The sequence below is a fragment of the Strongylocentrotus purpuratus genome, unplaced genomic scaffold (genome assembly GCF_000002235.5).
Source record: "Strongylocentrotus purpuratus isolate Spur 01 unplaced genomic scaffold, Spur_5.0 spur5_scaffold_15, whole genome shotgun sequence".
NCBI lineage: Eukaryota > Metazoa > Echinodermata > Echinoidea > Camarodonta > Strongylocentrotidae > Strongylocentrotus > Strongylocentrotus purpuratus.
The window spans coordinates 21,624,265-21,645,358 of record NW_022145600.1 but is presented as its reverse complement, the minus strand read 5'-3'; the positions used below and the strand labels follow the sequence as shown (position 1 = coordinate 21,645,358).

General features: G+C 35.8%; 1 long non-coding RNA gene across 1 annotated transcript; it reads right to left on the bottom strand.

Moving 5' to 3' along the window:
• Positions 1 to 9,756: 9,756 nt before the first annotated feature.
• Positions 9,757 to 12,197, bottom strand: LOC115924084. Its single transcript, XR_004064174.1, has 3 exons — positions 11,965 to 12,197; positions 10,799 to 11,110; positions 9,757 to 9,854 (listed from the first exon to the last, which is right to left on the bottom strand). It is a non-coding gene; the product is annotated as an uncharacterized LOC115924084 (long non-coding RNA).
• Between the last annotated feature and the right edge of the window lie 8,897 nt (positions 12,198 to 21,094).

Here is a 21,094-nt window from a genome sequence, read left to right as displayed (position 1 = left end):
TATGTTATCTCTTGTTTTGATAATTTCTTATGTATTTCATTGTTTTTTAACTTATGTATTTTATTGTTTTTGTTGGTTTATTTCATTTCTTACTATAATTCGACTATTTTGACTCCCAAAACAACCACCTAAACTTTAAACAAGACCCATTAACCGATGTTTGATCTATTTTTAGTACACAAATACACAAATCACAAAAATGAGCGATTTTGGGGCTGACATGCAAAGACAAAAGGTCACGTGACCTTGTAACTGTATGTCCGATTTTCAAAAGAATTCTTCTTAAAGATGCGCAAGACTTGAAAGAAAAAAGTCAGCGAGCGGCGGGGCGCCATCCATACGCGTTCCCGAACAATCAGAAATTATTAGGGATAAGTTGTTGTTGTTGTTGTTGTTCGTTTGGTATTATAATGGCTATTAGTCAATCTTTCTTTTTCCAATTTCATTTTAATATAATATTATTCATAGTCTACAAAAAAAAAAAAAAAAAAAAAAAAAAAATTAAACCACGATCCGCACACAGTTCCAACTCACGCTGGCCCTGTCCTTTCTATGATTCCTTCTTACCAGCCCAGCGAGTTACGTTACGCCGTACGCTTCTCGGTTGATAAACTCAACCTAGGTCACCCATAGACAAGGGGGCGTCGTGTACCTGTATGTTTAGAGGGTTTATTTATTTATTAGGAGAAAAACAACTGCATAAGCAAAACACTTGTTGGCTTTATTAGTTTATATGAGTTAGTTCATGATATTATTTATATAGTGTATGACTTTAAACTAATCATTGGGGGGCTCGAGTAGAGTGGAATCAATCCTCAAAACAGAAAGAAAAAAAGTGGAAAGCACGTTTCAAAATTAAAGTTGGAGCGACTTGAACACTTTGTGTTGTATCCAATATTTATATCGTTATTATATTATCAATAATTTAAAGACTGGATGACACGATGACCGCTTTAATGGAAATGATGACTTTTTACCAAAATGGCAGATGAGATCTAGGGTAGTTGAGGGCATTATTCTTTAATGGCGCTCTAGCATTTCAAGGAATTTTTGTCCCAGTGTGCTAAATGTAGATTACTGTCTTGCCAAAGGATATTGGTGTTGTGACGGGACTCGAGCCCCAAACCATGTGATCCACAGCCCGGTGACGCATCCACTCGGCCACGACAACTCCATCTCCCCAAACAATGTCACTTACCTCCCATCTCAGTCGAGCTGGAAAGACCAATAAATAGAAAGATCAAGATAACCGATGCGAAGATGAAAACGACTCTGGAACAATTCATTGCTCTCCTGAGTTTATGATCTTGACTTTGAAGAAATTAAAGGATATTTGAAGTTTGACGTAGAAAATGAAGCAGCTTTTTATTTGTGGAAGTGATAGGAGATCCGAGATAAACCTGGAACATATGAAAACGTGACTGTCCTGTCAGATGAGTATGTTGGCTAGTGTCGAACGAAAAGAATGAAATTGTCATAAATGTGAAATCTGTTATGAACAACAAATTATATTTTACAATGAAGTTTAATTAATGTAATTTCCCAGCGTGACGCAATATTAGCCTTCGTTCCAGTCTCCCTTTTCAGCGTTTTAAGATCATATCACAAAATAAACGAATAAATGATCCTTCTTCCTGACTGTTTCAAAATGGTATGCCTCATGGTAACGTCATGAAGAATGTTATATAATTGCTTACCTCTATAAATAAGAAAATAAGTATAAAAATGCCGTTGAACATGTAAGTAGTACATGAATTCCTCTTCATACTACTTGATAGAAGGCAAATGTAGAGAGCAAGAGATTTACATCCTCATATTGAATAATGTATTACCCTAAATAACACAATAGCAGATTTATGTGTTTCGAATCAATTACTGATGAAGAGAGAAGTATAAAATTGGAGTGATTGATGATTCATATCGGGATTTCATTTTATTGGCATATATATTATTCTTCTTTTTTCATTTAAATGTCAAATTTCTTTTTTAAAAATATTAAGCGGAGTTTGCATTGTGAAAGATACTGTTTGGAAGCGATGGGGGGAAGGTTAATCACCAATATAAGTATTGGCATATATATTGAGGTTTTGGAAACATCAAAATGATGACAGACTGGCCCAGTTTTGTTCAAAGTCACATGCACTTTTCACATAAAATATATGGGACTACACAAGCATGTAGCAGGAATGAGGTTGGGGTCGACAACCTTCAGCTTTGGTTGGTCTGTTTGGTTGACCCGACTGCTAAGAAAGCATGTGTATGCTTGTAGGTAAGAAATCAGGGGACCGACGGTTTTAAGAGGAACTTGGTAATGGTGATTATTGCCTTACCAAAGGGCAGCAACGATTTGGTTTTGAGTCCCCGGGACGATATCTGTTTATAAATATAATAACAGTTCAACAAAAAATTGATTCAGTCGTGTTATTTTTTTAGAATTTGTTTTCCCGGTAAATGTTACAATGGATCAATAGTGGAAGTTAACTAGACGACATTCTATATCCTTTTTTTTTTTTTTTTTTTTACTGCACAAAGGATATGAAGAGCATTTTATTCACAATTTATCTTAATGTCTACCTTTCAACATTTTGACATGATTTTGAAACTTATATTTAAATTTGTTTAATTCCGTAATAAATGACCTTTTAAGATATTCATGAAAGTTACTGAATCTTTCTAAGTATGTTTAGCATTAATAATGTAATAGATCTGAGATTGGTCATCCTGTGGATTCTGATGTGAACAAGGAAAAGAGCCCTAACAACCCTCATCCAATGTACACAGGTATAATTATGCTCACGGTGAAAATAGATAATTTACTGCCCTCAACTGCTCTGATATCGCATATACAAAAATAAACAACTACATGTTTCCTTTTTCAGCACAATAGGGCAGCGTATACCCAACAAACAAAATTGGTAACCTCATGAATTAGCATTAAAATACAAATTGCCAATGCAAAATTTGATTTTTAACCTTAATTGGGTTTATGGTGTAACGAGTCGCCATATAAGGCGGGAGGGGGGTATTGTGTAGTGTGGGGAGGGGGGGGGGTTACGCAATGCAGTCAGTGTGTGGTTGCTCCTCTGGGTTGCCCATCTACTCTCGTGCGTAGCTACGAGACACCAGGCCCATCAAGCTCCGCCATGTTTGCTTTACTTATTCATGTATGTTATTGTATTCATCACTTGGCTAATGAATAAGTGTCCTCTAAATCTGTTATTATAATGAGGGCCCAATATGATTTTCACTGATTACCGAATACAGCTTCGTACTGTTGGAGAGAAAAATAATCAAGCCAAACTTGGTCAGGCTTATTAATTTTTATCAAAGGGGAACCCCCCTCCCTAGTCCCTACATATTGATAGTTATATCAAAATACTAGCTAGTTCCACTAACATGACATTACAATATGGCCTTTTCCAATTTTTTTTTTTTTTTACAATTGTCATGATTGCTGATTATTTGGAGAGTTAGAATGGTTGGTGTCATACGGATATTGTTGTCTTTTGTGTTTATACGAATTTGTATGATTCTTCCTAGCATTATAAGAATCACAAAGGGGAGTTGTTCATTTACAGTTAGTAATCTTTAAAAGGATTTAAAATTTAGTAGTTAGGGTGGTTGGTGAGGTAGAAGGTGTTTGTTTGTTTTCTTTTTTTAATCTTAAACCCTTACTTATCATTATTCGTTCATAATTATGTGATGTAAGTTGTTTGGTAAATGTAATTTCCTTTCTGTAATGGAACATCCATGTATATGATGCATAGTTATGTTCACGACATTGTTATTGATGTGTTTTTCTCCGTTTATTTGGAGAAATTAAACATGAAATAATTTAAGAAAAGTGTGTGTGTGTGTGTGTGTGTTTATGCGGGGATGTTCGCTTATTTTAGATTTAAAGTTTGATACCTCCCTTTTCTCTCTCTTTTGAGAACCCAAACAAGTGTAGTTTCATCAGCTCTTCCAAACCATGTCATTTGGAGGGAGCGGGGGGGGGGGGGGGGGGGGTGGGGGGGGGGGGTAATTCACATGAAACGGGACAGGGAATATTTTGATTGTGGTATCCCCCCACATGCTCCAACTGTTTATAAATCTACATTATTTGAACATGCTATTGGCAACTGTTTTAACTCTTTCTCCATATCTCAATCTCTCTCTCTTTCTCTTTCTCTCTCTCTCTCACACTCTCTATCACTATCTCACAGCATTATATATTTCTCATTTTCATGACATCAACATCTCTTACTATTAAATAGTGCTCTCTTATATCTTTCCCTTTCTCTTTTTCCTTCTGTTTCCAGACCTTTTCCACGTATGATTCAATTCATTCAACCGTAATGCAAATTAACGGTTACAAGATATGAAGAGTATATTGTACATAAGTTAATACAAATTGTGTTAAATTCATTTATTGTTCTTAAAACATAAAAATAGTGTTATTCACAATTTTTACAAATTATAACATTGTTGGTAAGATATTAAGCTCAAATAGCTTTGAAAAAAAAGAATAACGCAAGGAAAGATAGGATAAATATGCAATGACAGGGGAAAGAGTTGTACTGAAAACTATTATAGAAGATAGGAAAAGAATGAAAACTCAATTATGGGCTTTGTATGTGTTTCCATCACAGACAGTGATGGGTCTAGGTGTAAGCTAGTTATTTAACTAAATATTATCTGCACAGTAATGAAGGTCCAACAAATATATGGAACTGTACAAGTTAGAGTAAGAAAAATCCGCTTACAAGATATTTCGAGAAAAAAAAGATTAACACACAAGTCTGATATATTATATTGGGATTTAGTAGCGCCAAAACCAGTCCTATGTCAATTCACTGCGCCTTCCCGATTAAACAAAACATGTGAGCCAATGATTTAGTCAAATAAAACATTATAAAACATCAAATTATTATTGTGTCCTACTTTTACGACCAGGGAAATGCTAGGAAACCGATACATTAGAACAAAGATGTATCCTCGTATGGCTAAGACCAAGTTCTACGAAATCTGATTCGGTTCAGATAAACCATAGGCCCTATTTCCAACATTTATCATTGTTCCAATTTCATCTACAATATAAAAACCTATTTTTAGTGCCCCAACAGTAAAGGCTTGAAGATAGAGAACATAAACGTCCAACCGTTAGTATTTATTTGTGTTTGAGTGTGACGCGAGTGCGTGTGTGGGTGTGTGTTGACGTTTTTGTGTATTAAATAAGTAAAGTCTATCCTTTTCGCATTAATTATCTATTTATTGCTGCACTTATAAATGATGAAGTGTATTTCCTTTAAGACGAAATAATGGTCCATTTACTTCGTATTTTAGAACGTTCCATTACATAACGGCAGAAGCATAAAAATGCATGTTTTTAGTCATTTGACTTTAAACCTTGTTACGGATATATAACTCACACAATCAAATAAAGAATTATTTACATACAGTCTTGCACTCTTGATCTCAAAACAAATAATTGAATGTATTAGCGATCGTAACGTTATTTGTCTGGTTAAACTGATATTGATAATTTATCTTACACAGTAAACTTTGTATACACATGAACAATCAACTGCAAGTTGGTGCCACTTTTCTACTCCTAAAGCTTCGTTATACACATGAAAAGAAGTAAATCAACATCTTGATCGACAAATCTCTGTGATTACTCATTATCTTAATTGGTATAATAAGACAATGATATGAGTAAAAGTAGATACAATATGTATGATTGTATGTACATCCTTACTGTTAATCACCTTTTTTGCTAAACATTATCATGATGTATACTTATTTATTTTTGAGATTAGATATATCATGTTATGTTTTGTTATATATTACATTATGTGTTATTAATTTTGTTTGTAAAGTTGTGTAATTCGGTGAAAGTTTTATTTGAATTAAACTGAATTGAATTATTAATGCGTTCAAGACAAACTTCGAATCGAAGTCTATTGTTTCTCATAATATTTATATCCCTCTTCTCTAACAAAGTCGTTCATGCCGACATCGGTGCCGCCTACCACCTGGTTGTTGAGCTCACACACACCATTGCCGATGTTAAATGACACGCAGTCATCTCGCCTGTTACACTCGGCACCGCATTCGACCAATGACAATCCTTGTTTGGTTTTGATCACGTGATTTTGAAGGCGCCATCTTTGGTGGATCAGGTTGAAGAGGGAGGTCTTCTGGTGGACTATGTCTGCTTCTGATGGTATTGTAGGCAATGCCTGGTGAATTGTGGTAAAATCTGTGGAAAATAACCGAAATAAACATTTGATGTGATGTTTGACCATACCTATTAACGTAGGCCTATATCAAAGACGATCGCAAAGGCTTTCAAAGAACGAACCTTAATCAAGTTCAAAAGCCTTGGTCATCACCTTTTAAAATATGCGAGCATTGCAGCGACGTATTATATAATCCAAACATGATTTCTTTGGGATATATGCAAGAGTGTATTTTAATTGCCTTCGATTTTATTTCTAGGAAGTCTTTGTGAACGTGTTATGAATTATACCAAGTTTAAAGATGCGATGCTAGGTAAAAATTAAACCCTTTCAACCCACTTAAAGATTACGTAGGCATACACTTGACATAAAAAATACATTTAGCATGAGACTACACCTGACTGATTTTTTAAAGGCCAAGTTGAAATTTCATGCGGCCTGTCGAATATCTCGAATTTTTCCTGAAAGATCGTTAACATCACACACTGTCTAAAGCAACGGTTTGACTTTTTTCACTCTCTCTCTTTATGTTCATTGTATTATTTTGTTTTTGAAATAATGTTTACCCAAGTCCATTGGTCGTTGGAGAAGAAGGCAGAGGACTATCTGGCCATCTATATTAGCTCACTTTCATAGTAGGTATACAGAGAGATGAAATTACGTTAAAATGATGAAAAATCTTTTGTCCATAATATAGACCGAAAATACAATACCTATATCGAATTACATTATAAGGCAACGGATGCTTTTAATTTTTCCTCACAATAGATTAATTATTTGTTTATTTGTGTCGGGGGGGGGGGGGGGGTGAAGGGCTGTGGATGCTGCAGGCGAAAGAAATATTCCCCCTTCCCACCGTCGTTCATATTAATAATTAGAGAAATATTTATTTTTGAACAAAACTATACAAACTTCTAACTCGATATTTGTAAACGAGGATACAAAAAAAAAATGGCGAGAATTTGCGAAGCAAAAAACGCTCCGTCGGCTAACTTTCGCACTGCCCCCAAAACATATATGTATGTATATTGTATATTTTTGCTCCGTCTTCTTGCAATAGATGCCCCTCTTCACCCCCCCCCCCCCATTTAGTGTACAGAAATAAACATACTTTGCTGGTTGCTATCTGTATAGGGGAATGCTACTTCTAGCATTAGCTCAACCATGAAATATTAATGATATTAATAACAACGATGATGATGATAAATAACAATGATGATGAAAGTAATACATATAATACTACAACTAATACAACTACTACTAATACAGTCAAACCTGTCTATAACGACCACCCAAGAGAAACACAAAAAGTGGCCTTTGGAGACAGGTGGTCTTTGTAGACAGGTTCCTTTAGTACATGATTCAATGAAAACCATTTTCAAGGGAAACAACAAATGTGGCCTTTGTAGACAGGTGGTCTTTGTAGACAGGTGGTCACTAAAGCAGGTTTGACTGTATAATGATATTAATAGTAACAACTACGGTAATAATAATAATAATAATAATAATACTTCTACTCAAATTAATAATAATCGTAATTAACAATAATAAAATGATAATAATAGTTACATACTAATTTTTCTAATAACTGTACTATCGCAACATGAAGGGTGGTATTCTCGAAAGCGGCCTAAGTTAAACCTGGCCTAAGTTAAACCGTGGTTTAGTTAGGCCAGGCTTAACTTAGGCCGCTGACCTAAGTCATTTTCATTTCTCGAAAGGTGGCCTAACTGATCCATGGTTTAAACCTGGCCTAACTTAGTCCATGGATTATTCACCATGGTTACAGTTTCTGCACATGCTCAGTACCGAAGCTGCGACGTCACAATGCACTAAGACAATGGATGCGCGCAGTGTGGAGAGGATGCATCACCTCGACAACTTGAGCAATATGACGTCACAATGCACTAAGACAATGGGCTAAGACAATGGATGCGCGCTGAGTGTGGAGAGGATGCATCACCTCGACAACTTGAGCAATATGACGTCCAGGGACGGCGGAGCGACTTCCAAAGCGGGGGGCAGCACCAACAAAAAGGGCACTTGCTGGAATTGTATCATTGTTAAAAGGGAAATTATCAGAGATGAAAAGGGTCACATATCGCACTTGAAAAGGGGCATTGAACATATTTTAAAAGGGGCACTTATGAGAATGAAAAAGAGGCACTTATAATAAAGGAAATGTGCATTTGTTGAAATAAAAGGGGCACCGATAATTTTGTTAATAGGGGCACCTCTCAGATTTAAATAGGGCAATAATCAGAGGTGAAGGGGCACTTCTGAAAAGTGAAAAGGGGCACTTATTGCAAAGGAAAATGAAAAATTGTCAAATGAAAAGGGGCGCGTGTCAAAATTAAAGGGGCACTTATCAGAGGTGAAAAGGGGAAGGGGCACTTTTCCTATGGAAAAAGGGGCACTTCTTACAAAGTTAAAAGGGAACTTTCCTATATAAAAAGGGGCATTTGAAAAAAGGGGCACTGTCACCCCCCCCCCCCAACTCTTTCTCTCTATCTCCATCTCTCTCTCTCACACACACACTATCTCACATCATTGTTTATTTCTCTCACCATTAAATTGTTCTTTCTCATTTGGTTCCCTTTCTCTTTTACGCTATCTCTCTCTCTCTCTCTTGTTCGCTCTCTGTTCTCCCACTGTTCTATTTCAAGACTTTTTTCATGTATAATTCAATGAACCCAACGATATGCACACTTAAAATCAAAAGATATGAAAGAAATATTGTATATAACATATCAACAATTATGTTCAATTTATTTATTTTTCTTAAAACAGAAAAGATTGTAATTCATGATGAATACGATTATAAAATTGAAGGTCAAAATCAAATATTAAGCTCCAATAGCCTCATAATCTGCTACTTGAAACTATTAGAATTAAATGTTATGTATTTGTTACATTACCTTCTCCCATTTTTTTAAAACAAAGCATAGTCTACTTTTGAGCCGTGTTTCTTTTGCAGGGAATCTGTTATATCATGACTTGCACTATATTATAAAACACATTACAAAACATAATTTCTTAAATGACTTAAAATCACAATTTTCCAGTGAAACAGTAAACATCTGATGTACATAAAAACATCCTTATGAGTAATGGTTGCTTTGTGGTTCACACACACAACAAGGACATATCAGGCTTATTATCAATGGTTGCTTGTTTGTTACCATAGCTTCATGTTATGAGGATTATACTACAAAGGTTTTGATCCCCATGCAGTCACAGTTACAGCAGCTGGAGTTTGGTTCATTGAATAGGCTAAGTAGAACTTCATAGTCCCCGCAAGTATGTCTGTTGTATGAAAAGAGAAAAGAATAAAAGGAAGCACATTGAAACCTATTTCTATTAAACATTAAATTGGTCTTGCATGTACATTGTGACCAAAGTGGACTTACATGCACATTGTGGTAAAAGTGGAGTGCATAATCAGTTACATGAAAGTATTGATGGAAAAATGTGAATGAACAAATGTACCTGGGCATACAAACAACAACTTATTCCTACAGCCTACCTCTCAGAAATTCAGCAGCTAAGTAGTTCTCCTTCCTCTCTCTGAATTTGTCTTAATCATCAGGTTATTTGCCTTCATTTATTTTACTGAAGAAGAACATCATCCTGAAACAAAAATAAAAAGGTTTAGACCTCATTAAAATACCAAAGATCTACTCCATTGATAATTGGTCTTAGTTATAGTGTCAATCATATTCTAACTTAAAAAAAACAACTAACTTTCATGTAGGCAGTGACTAGGCACCCCCTCCCCACTCAGTTACTAGTAATCATTGATTTACAGAATGACTACCGGTATCTCTTTTAAAGTCAAGAACAAACATACACATTCTTGCAGTACTATCTCATGTGCTTGCACCAAGTTGTACTTGCCATGTCATGGCCTAAGAAAGCCAAGTTAGTCTCTTTCCTAAAATCAAGTCTAGAGGTCTACATCTTACTTAGATAACTAGCCGACAGTTGGCCTAACCTAGATGTAAACGCAGCCTGGAATGTAGATTTTACAAGGCCCTAATCGTTAGAGCCCAACTTTTCCATTTTAGTTCAATCTAACATTAGACCAAAGATTGTCTTTGTTTACGTTATCTCCCAAAATGAGCTTCGTGAAGGGGAAAAAAGTAAAATGAAAATTTACTGCACTGTACTGTACTGCAGTCTGTAGGTCTCTAAGTCTTATATGATCTAGAATTGATAGTGGTAGGTTTGAGTTTTCTTCTGACCCAAATTTGAAAGTAGGTAATCAACTGTTGATTATTTGTGTCTTATTTTCAGAGATAGTTCCGCCCAAAAGTCTAGGCCAAGCTGTCACTCTCAGGAGTGACTGGTAGCCATGGCAATCAAGCTGAAGATATTAGCTCGTGCCGACGTAAAATGATAAAAGTTTGAGCGTAGATTGCACCTACATTCATCAGACAAAACAATTTTAAATCACTACATAATGTACCTTTAGACACATCTGCAGATTCATAAAATCAGCAGATCTTTTAAATAAAAATTGTATAAACATTATTTAGTTTACAAAAGTAAGACGTTATTACAGCATTACTCACCAGCAGACTTTCCAAGAAAAATGGAGTATCTATTTTTCCTGTTCAGGAAATAACTGGTGTTGGGCCAACTGGCGTGGAGACGCCTATGTGGGTGCAATCAATAGCACCAACCATATTTACGCCAGGGAAATGGCAGTAATTATAAAATTCATGTTGGGTCTTCACTCTGCAGGACTGCCTCTCTTGTTCAAGAATTGAGATGTATTGCTCCGATCTCCTGGCAATGGCTATTGAGATGGACTTCACAAGGCGGGTCACAGTAGCTTGGGAGAGGCCTTCTTTTTTCATCCCCATGCATCAATTGAAAAGAACCTGAAATAGCAGAAAATCAAGATGAAAAATATGTTGATATTTGATAAGAAATTACAATTTCTCTTTCTCTGTAGTTTACTAATAGTAAGCAAGGTCTACTGTACCATTATCAGCAAATGTATATGTCAAAAAAGGAAGCTTCTGTCCATTTCCTTTCAATTCCTGTAAGACCTGTCAAGACTAGACTCTTATTGATGAAATTTAGATTTCTTGGGGAGGGGGGGGGGGGGGGGTGGGTGGTTATGAAAATCATCATCATCCTGTAGAAAATTATCCCAACAACAGCCACAACTAGCACTGCAGCTCAGGCAGAGGTGTTACCAGACCGAAATTTCCGTCTTTTTCGTTCATTAGCCTCTGATTTGGGTAGGGTCGGCTCCTGAAAAAGATCCTACCCAAATCAGAGGCTAACGAACGAAAGAGACAGCCAGATCTAGATTTAGGCCTAGGCCTAGTGCTAGTCCACTTTTAGGCAACAGCGTCTCGAAAATCCACTATAAAAGTAGTTTCTACGTCTAGCAATGATATTTTTAAGGTGGTGTTAAGGTGGTATATGCGTACGAAAGTACAATAGTGGCCAGAAAAAAATTACCCGGTAAGAAATTGCTCAATCTCAGGAAACGAAAATGTTAACCGACAATTATTTGCACGTATGGGACTGGTCTGCAATCACCATGAACATTAACCAAGTTTCTCCCAAATTTATTCAGTTAAAAGCATTTTAGATTATCACCAGTACAGCAAAATGAAAGTAACAAAAATATTTTATTAGCTGGTGTAACTTTCATGAGCGCTTATCCATGCAAAAGAGTGTAAATTGTTATCAAATATAGAAATTCAAATGCAAAACTTACCGTTCACTCTCCGCGGACACTCGATTTAACTAAAACGTGACGTCACGCGAAGTTAGGCCGAACTATGACGTATTTAAACCTGCCCTCTGAGCGGCCTAAAGTTAGGCCGAACTATGACGTATTTAAGCCTGGCTTATCTTTAGGCCACCTTCGAGAATAGCAAAAAAGATAGTCCATGGTTTAAACCAGGTTTAGGCCACTGATTTAACTTAGGCCGCTTTCGAGAATACCACCCTATAGTGTCTAATCTGAATTTTTACTAATCTTTGATAATAATAATAATGATGATGATAATAATCATAATTTGTTTACAGGAAAAACCTCATCAGCTTCAGTGCAATTCTGCCAAAGGGCCCTGCAATTATTATTACACTGCGAATTGCCAGGTACCCATTTACAGCTGGGTTGGAAGTGGCGAATGTGGGCTTGTGTCTTGCCAAAGGACATTGGTACCAGTCTGGGATTCGAACCCTAAACATAAGGAGTGAGAGTCAAGTGAATGAACCACTTTACCATGACACCTCTATAATTTTGTGAATATTTACCTGGCGTAGGAGTCCGATCTTCTGTAGGCGTTTCAGGAGTGCCCTGTTATCAAACAGAAATGTTCAATTCTCTCCGTTCAGTATAATCATAACAGATTATTTCACGAAATAACTTTAATTATTTTATTGTGAATACTTTATTTCATGAAAACGGGGTAATATATAATTACATACGTAACTTAGTAGGAAAATATGAAACGACCCGGTTACCTAGCAATGATCGATGTGTATCGTGTTATGAAACCTATTATAATTCTCACTCATAATCGATGTTTAATACTTTTATTTGTAAGTGAGAAAAAGAAAATCTATGTCCAAAATACGTTGCACAAATGTATAAAATGAAATAAATGAATGAATGAATGAATGAATGAATAAGTTTGTTTGTTTTATTTCCGAAAATCATCATAAAAAACAATAACACAATATAACAAAATCAAAGACTTATATAACAATGATAGAATGATAAAACGGTTGGATAGTCCATTTCAGAGCCATTAACCTAATGGCTCTGTTCTTCCATGGAGTCCAATATATATATAATGATACTATAATAAGCAATGAAATAACAAAATAGTAAGTCGTAATTAAAAATATTTTTAAAAAAAACAACAACATTGTACTTGTACTTAACTTAACTAAATCAAATTAAATTAAATTAAACAAAAAACACTAACAAAAAGCATTAAAATCTATTCAAATATCCCCTACCATCCCTAATTTAACAAAATACGACCCCACCCTTATCACCCACCCTGCTAACAATTAACTTGATTAGTTTTAAAATATTCTACACATTATCTAATTTAGTCTGTTATTAAATTGGTTATGTTTATGGCAAAAGCCAATGGGATTGCGAAATTTAAATATCAAAATAATTGAAGTATTTTTGAACATGTTTATTAAACAAATTTAGTGTGCCTAACTGACGGAGCTTAATAGGTAGTTCATTGTATAACACGGATCCCCGATATAAGAATGTACGTTTACACTGATTGGTTCTTGGTTTCGGAAGCATTAAATTGTCATTATATATTATAAGTGATCAAGCGAGTGAGTAAAAAAGAATGAATAAATTGTAATTTGAACGTTAAATCAGTTCATCATGTTATGAAAAAAATTATCTATAAAACAATTGAGTTAGTAAATTATTTAAATAACACGGAATTATATTCTTCCCAGCGAATGTGTGTACGTCCCATTACCCCGTTATGGATAACTCACACTTGTTGACCTTGTCGGCACGGTTGTTGCACCTCTGACACCTATGTTTGGAATAAGAATAGCATTAAAAAGACGAGCATTAAAAGATGCAATGCTAGGTAAAGACTAACCCCTTCAAACCCACTACAAGGTTACGTAGACCTACACTTGACATTGAAATACATATAGCATATTCCCCTATACCTGACAGATTTATTAAAGGCTACGTTGATATTTCATGTAGCCTGTTGGATATTTTCATATTTATTTCTAATTACATTACAAGGTAACGGATACCTTCAATATCTACACAACGGCAGACTCTTTTTTTTTAGGTGGCGGGGAGCTTTGGATGCTTCGCCCCCCAACGGTATCATTTACGGCCCAAACCCCGCCCACGTATTTGCCCCATTTTGATAATGAGAAAACATTCAATTATTACACAAAATTATATCAAAATCTTAACTCAATATCTAGCGATGATACAATACAAAATGAAGTAGAAATGCTACCTCGGCTTACTGGCCCACTGCATCAAATGCTTGTATGTTTATTTTACATTTTCTACTCTGGATTGGCAGTGTCGTGGGCATGAGGCCAGACAATCCACACAACATAACAACATCAACAACAACAATGATGATAATAATAATAATAATAATAATAATAATAATAATAATAATAATAATAATAATAATAATAATAATAAAAAATGATAATAGTTACATGCATTTAGCGCTTAATTCTAATGTTTCTAATTGATGTATACCTGCTATTACAACCAATAGTGCTTCATCTAGATTTGCTTTATCTTGAATATTAAATGATAATAATCATGATTTTGTCTACCAAGAGAAGCCTCGTCAGATTCAGTGCTATTTTGCCAGAGGGTCCTGCAATTAGTATTACTTTAGCGATTGCCAGGTACCCAATTAAACTGGGTAGGAAGTTGCGGATGCTGATTAATGTCTTGCCAAAGGAAATTGGTGCCGGACTCGGATTCGAACCCTAAACATTCGGATTTCGGATTGAGAGTCCAGTGAATGATCCACTTTACCATGACACCTCCACAAAATTGTAAAAATACTTACCTGGCGTAGGATTTCGATATTCTGTAGGCGTTTCAGGAGTGCCCTGTTATCAAACAAAAACGTACCATTCTTTCCCGTCAGTATAATCATAATAAATTAATTCATGAAATAACAAAAATTCTTAGTAGATTTCACGAAAACAGGGCAATTCAGAATTACATGCATAACTAAGTAGAAGAATAATAATCCAGTAACCAAGCAATCAATATTAAGTGAATCGTGTTATCATTCAACTTAGTGTTATGAAACTGATTACTGTTCTAACTATTACAAATTAAATGAAATTAAATGAATGCATGAATCAATATGGGAGATAAAGCGAGTGAGTAAAAATAGAAGAAAAACAATTGTAAGATGATCGTTAATTCAATATATGATGTTGTACAAAATTTCATCTGAAAAAACAATAGTTAGCGAATTCTTTAAATTACACCAAATTACAGTCTTCCTAGTGAATGTTTGTATGTCAGATAACCCTTATGGAGGATAACTCACACTTGTTAACGTTGTCGGCACAGTTGTTTCATCTGTAACACCTGCGGATGGAATAAGAATAGCTGTTAAAAGACCATCGATGATTTAAACAATCAGATATATGTGGGGAAATATCGCCAGTGATCTTCATTCAACCACTCATCGACAAATCAGCTGGTGATGCAGCTTTTACCTCTCCTGCTCGCACACTCTGGAACAAGCTACGCCCTCAAATCAAAATCATCACCAACATGCCAACAGTAGAACAATTCCAACAGAGTTTGGAGACCTTTCTGTTCTAAAACCTTACCCATTCGTTGAAAATTACACTATCACTGCTTGGTAACACTAACTCGTGAAAGGCATTTTAGTGGAAAAGGTGTTGTATGAATTGTAACTATATCAATATGAAACATGTAGAGCACTTGGAAAACAGTGCCAATACATATTTATGAATACATAACAAAAACATTCACTTCTCTACGCATTCCAAAATAAGAACATCTTGAATAATTTCGATTTGTGTGTCCTAGTCTTGGGTGATTATTACGCAATTTCTCTTGCAGTGGGAACAACGTTTACGATTTACTTCTCTTGAAAATAATTACATTACTTGATTTATTGGATGCATTTTTAAATCAAAGCTATTGATATAATTACATGTTTTTCCTTTCCATATCATGCAATCACATGTAAACTATGTAAACTAAAACTTACATTCAAGCCCGGTTCTAGGAGAATATATTTTTTGAGGGGTGCCGGGGCTTGGGAATTCATGCATTTATTCTGCATTTGCCTCTTAGATTCATTTAATATTTTTTCGAATTTTTAAATGAGGTGAAAGTTTTTTTGAGGGGGGAAGGAGTCGATTTCCCGCCATTTCTACCACTACTGCTTACATTCATAATCAGCGTAGCCGTAGGTGTACCCCCCTTGGCACATTGAACCCGCCGAGCATGAGGCAGTGAAGGAACATGGATTGACCGTCTCGCAGTATGGAGCCCACTGTGCCGTCTTGTCACTGTTACCACACTGGCTCTCCAGGGAGGGGTCATAATCATTGCAAGAAAGAACCATCACACAAACTCCTTTGCTGATCTTGATAGTTGATCCTGGGTCGCACTCCAGCGTGATCGTTGGAGATCCACCTGTTCGACATCCTGTAACTATGCACAGTGTGATACAAAGTTGTTATTATGACAGTAAACACATTTCCATCTCCACTTACAATACAAAGGATATAACATACATTTATATTCTTTCAGATTATTTTTTAAAATTTCAGATCCATACATTAAATTATTATAAAATTTGTTGTGAGAGAAATTAAACATAATTTGAGAAAATTTGTGACAACAAAAGACTATATTACATTAATTCAATTATGTTATAGAATATAATTATTATTTATAACTGTTTTGGTGTTCACCCCTTTGAAAGAAGAGTAAACTGTTCATAAATATGGATTTATATAAATCGAATGTTTTTCACGGAAAATTCCAACCGAGCCTAAAATTATCGAGATGGAGTTTTATTTATTTATCGGCCTATATCGGATATTAGGTCCACGTGTTGGCATAAGGTTAGGAAGTAAATTTAAACTGGAAATATATTTATTCCAACTTTTTTACTTAACATTTCAAGTGATTTCAAGTTTCGTTGAAGGAGGAAAAGCTAATTCGGCACAGAAGCGTAGTGTCATCAGACGCGTAGTGCGATTGTCTACGATTGAAGCCGATTCGGCTATTAGTCTGACTAGAAGTCTTTAACGAACTAAAATTACGATTTAGTATTCTTATCATAAGTTTAGAACCTAAATCGGGATGATGATGCATGTTCAGATTTCCTAATCTATTACAAATGCTATTAATTCGGAAATCGGAGCGCATTCGGACCGTGTAGTGTGCGCTGCATGGTCTTGGGCAAAGTGTACTTATTGATTCTGAATTTCTCCTCAAGAAATCACGAAACAAGGAGGAGGGGTTTTAATTTTGATATTTAACATTTGATATATTTCCTGCACACGAAAATGCTATTGAAACCTTTTCTACATACCTTTTTTGCCTTATTAATGTTAAATTTAGGTTTGCATTATATATTAACGATATATGTTATTTAACTGTTTATAAGTTCCAAATTTTGGGGTGTATTTTCATTTCAGAACAAAAAGTATCAAATAACAAAATTTAGGCAGGTCGTTAAACGGAAAGAGAATGGAACGAAAACCAGGTATTAATTTATTTGGCCTTAGGTATACTTAACTATAATCATAACTCATGGGATTGTGAACAGCAAAGGATTCGAGGTGTCTTTGAAGCACTCTAGCAGTTTTCTTTTCGACCCCTATTTTTCAGGGTTCATAAAATGTATTGAATAGAGCTTACTTACCTCGGGGTTGCGCAGCTCGCTTCTACAAAAGAAATGAAATAAAATCATGTAAGAAGGCTATCATTTGAATATTAGGTAATGTATAAATTAGAAGTCTAAAAGTACCCAAATGTTATAGTTTTGCATCTTAGCTGTGCACGAATGAGTTATAGGAACGAACAACGTTACTATTTATGGACCACTTTATTGTTGTTCATTGACAACCGATCAGAAAGATACCTTATCACTTTTAATAATAGTATATAAAAAAAATTGAACAAAAAGTAAATTATCAATACTGATTTGTACTTTGTGTATTACCATAGGGACGTAAAATATGACAAATCCCTGTAAAAAAAAGAAAATAATCGTGTTTTTCTTGGACTGCCGTGTCCGTGTTCCACAGGTTATTATGCTGTGAGAGAAGTTGCCCAAGTAATGCGAAACTTAACACCCGTGAAACAAACCCTGGGATTTTTTTAGTTCGAGGAAACCCACACCACCGCTTAGGAAAGCGATTGTTTTTATATATTTCTTTGATTTGTACTAAACCCCAAAATATGAGGACCTTTAATCGACAATTTTGCCGTGAATATGTGTGAAAGTAGCTTCTAGGCTCCCAGCGGATCCCCTCCTTAAAAAAATGAAGGGGATGGCTAAAATTTTAAGAATACCATTAATAATATTAAAGTGGGATTGTCACGATCACCATTTTTTGATATTTGACAAACGCTTGTCTTCGATATGTTCTATGGTTACGTGTAGATGAATGAAGGATCCATATGGATATGTATGCATGAATAACTTCGTCATTTACCTGTCTATTTTGTCCTTTAAACAGGGAAGTTAAAGTGGGATTATCACAATCTCTAGAGGACGAAGATGAATCAGATTCTAAACGAAAAAGAGAGATAGAACAGTTTTTAGATATTGATCGATAAAGCAGCTACTCTCGAAAGGTACGGTAAAATACATGTGTTTCTTTGAGATCAATACATGAAATTATTATTCAATGTATTCTGAAAGAAAATGAATGTAATTTGAGAAAATTAGTGACAGAATAAAGATTCAGTCTACAATGTCTTTTCTTTAGAATAAAAGCATCTTTCTATTTTGTGTCCAACTTAACCTACGTTAGGAGATCACATATCTTCTGTGCATTAAAAAAAAACTTCATTTCTACCTGTATAAACTTTATAACACGATCACAAAGACTTTCAAAAGGCAACCTCAGGCAATTTCAATAGCCTTGTCCATCATATCTTTTTTGCCAATAAATACAATTTACAAAAAAGTATTATGTTTAATATCAGAACATTTTAATAATGATATGAAATTGGCTGTGGAAATCGGTCTTGAGTTGAGTTTTAGACATTCATTTTGATCGTGCTCCATATCTTTTCTTTTTCACAGCAAAAAAAAAGAAGGAGGCGAGTTGGCTCAGTCGGTAAAGCGTCTGCCTGTTGAAAGGAAGATAGTTGGTTTGAATCCAACCCAGGCGGATGACAGAATACTGCGTTGTGTGTTAACGCGTCTCTCCTCTGTATTCTAGATGCATGCTGTGTTTACAGTGCAAACATTGCGTCAATCGGATAGGACGTTAAATGGATGCCCAAGAAGAGGAGACTCACCACCTTTACACGTTTATAATTCAATGAACTATTCGTATAAGAGTAGGGCGGGGACTCCGGAGAAGTGGGCCACTTGTACACCCCTATTATTTATACCAAGCCCGCCCCCCCCCCACTCAGTGTTATTTAGGGTACGCGTATGATCGTTCCCTCTTTGTGAAAGCACCCCCTATCTGAGGACTGCCAACTTTTCCGAACCCCCCTTTCGCGGGCTTTTTCTGCCTTGGAGACCCCCCTAAATTCGGAAAAATGCTCAATGTACCCCCCTTAATTCAGAATAATTTCTCAGGAGTCCAAAGAGATGAGAGAAAAAAACGAAAAAACACCCCTTTTTAAATAAATCTCCGGGTGAAAAGTCAAATACACCCCCCCCCTTTTTTTTTTACAATTCTCGGGCCGGACTTTGTCGAACGAAAAGTACCCCTTTACCGGACATTTTGGTAACACGCATGCGGTCATTCCGACCCCGGAGTGGGGGGGGGGGGGGGCGGGATACCAAGAGGAGAGGCCGAATGGTTACAGTGATTTGGTTCGCCTTTCCCCTTCCAGGTACAGGTGACTTAGAATACTTAATAAAGAAAAATACATTATGCGCTGATAGCACTTCAGGTATCCAATGTGGGAAGTTGCTTTTTAAAGGATAAGAATAAATCTCACAACATTTGAGTATCATTCACCAAATCTCTTTGGTAATTTATCAATAATAAAAACTGAAATACTGAAAAACAAGAATTTTGTTCACCAGTGATTGTCAGTATATGAGAGAACTCGCTCGCCTGAACGTTGACGAAAATGAGGCAAGACACAACTGCACGACCAGCCTCCTTCCCCGCATACGATTTAGAGATACTTAATTCAGAGCTCCGATATTTGCTCTCGCGACAATTGCTCCAGTCTTCATTTGTCAAATATATAGGTTTTGTGTTGTCATCTTCGATTTTAGGCTAGGTTTACGGTAAGAGTTAGGATGAGGATGGGTTGGATTGGATTTTATGGTCAGGGTTAAAATTAAAAATGAGAATAGTTATGTGATTAGTCAACTGTTGAAGTTCCGAATATTAGAATATTGGCTGTTGAGCAATATAGCCAGGTCGCGGTTACCCGACATTTCCTCCTACGACAAATAACCTACCCGGGCTTTATTTTGTTTACAAAATATAGGCTTAATCTTGTCATCTAAGATTTTAGGTTCGGTTTAGGGTAAGGGTTAGGATTACGATGAGGCTAATAAGTGCTTGGTCAACTGTTGAAGATAGGCATTAAGCGAGTGTAGAATATTCACCATGGAGCAATATATTGTCGCCAGATCGATAACCCACAATTTTGCTCCTGTGACAATTTCCCTCGGCTTTATTCAACAAAGGTATTGGGTTAGGCTTAGGGTTATTATCCGGTTTGAGGTTAGGTTCATGGTTATGATTAGTATTAGGATGAGGTTAGGTGTGACGGCGGAGCAATGGTCATCAGATCTTCATACCACCTATAAATTCAATATTTCTTACCTCTTGGAGGAGCAGATCCAGCTTGGGCTTCTAAGAAGCCGTGAATGATAAAGATGGTCATGATTGTCTTCCACTTTGAATCCATTGCAATCCTCTTTCTTGTGAATGTAACAACAGTTTAAAAACCAATCCTGTGATGCAGTAGTTTTCTCTATTTACTATCCGTAAACTACTACTTCAGTTAAACCGTAGGCCTACTCTGGGTCTAAAATCATGTTTAACAGAAAGGAAAAATTAATAGACCTCAGACTAATTTTATTTGTGAAACCAGATTTTGAAGCAAAGCATAAACGTAACATCGGGTTTAAGTTTCAGTA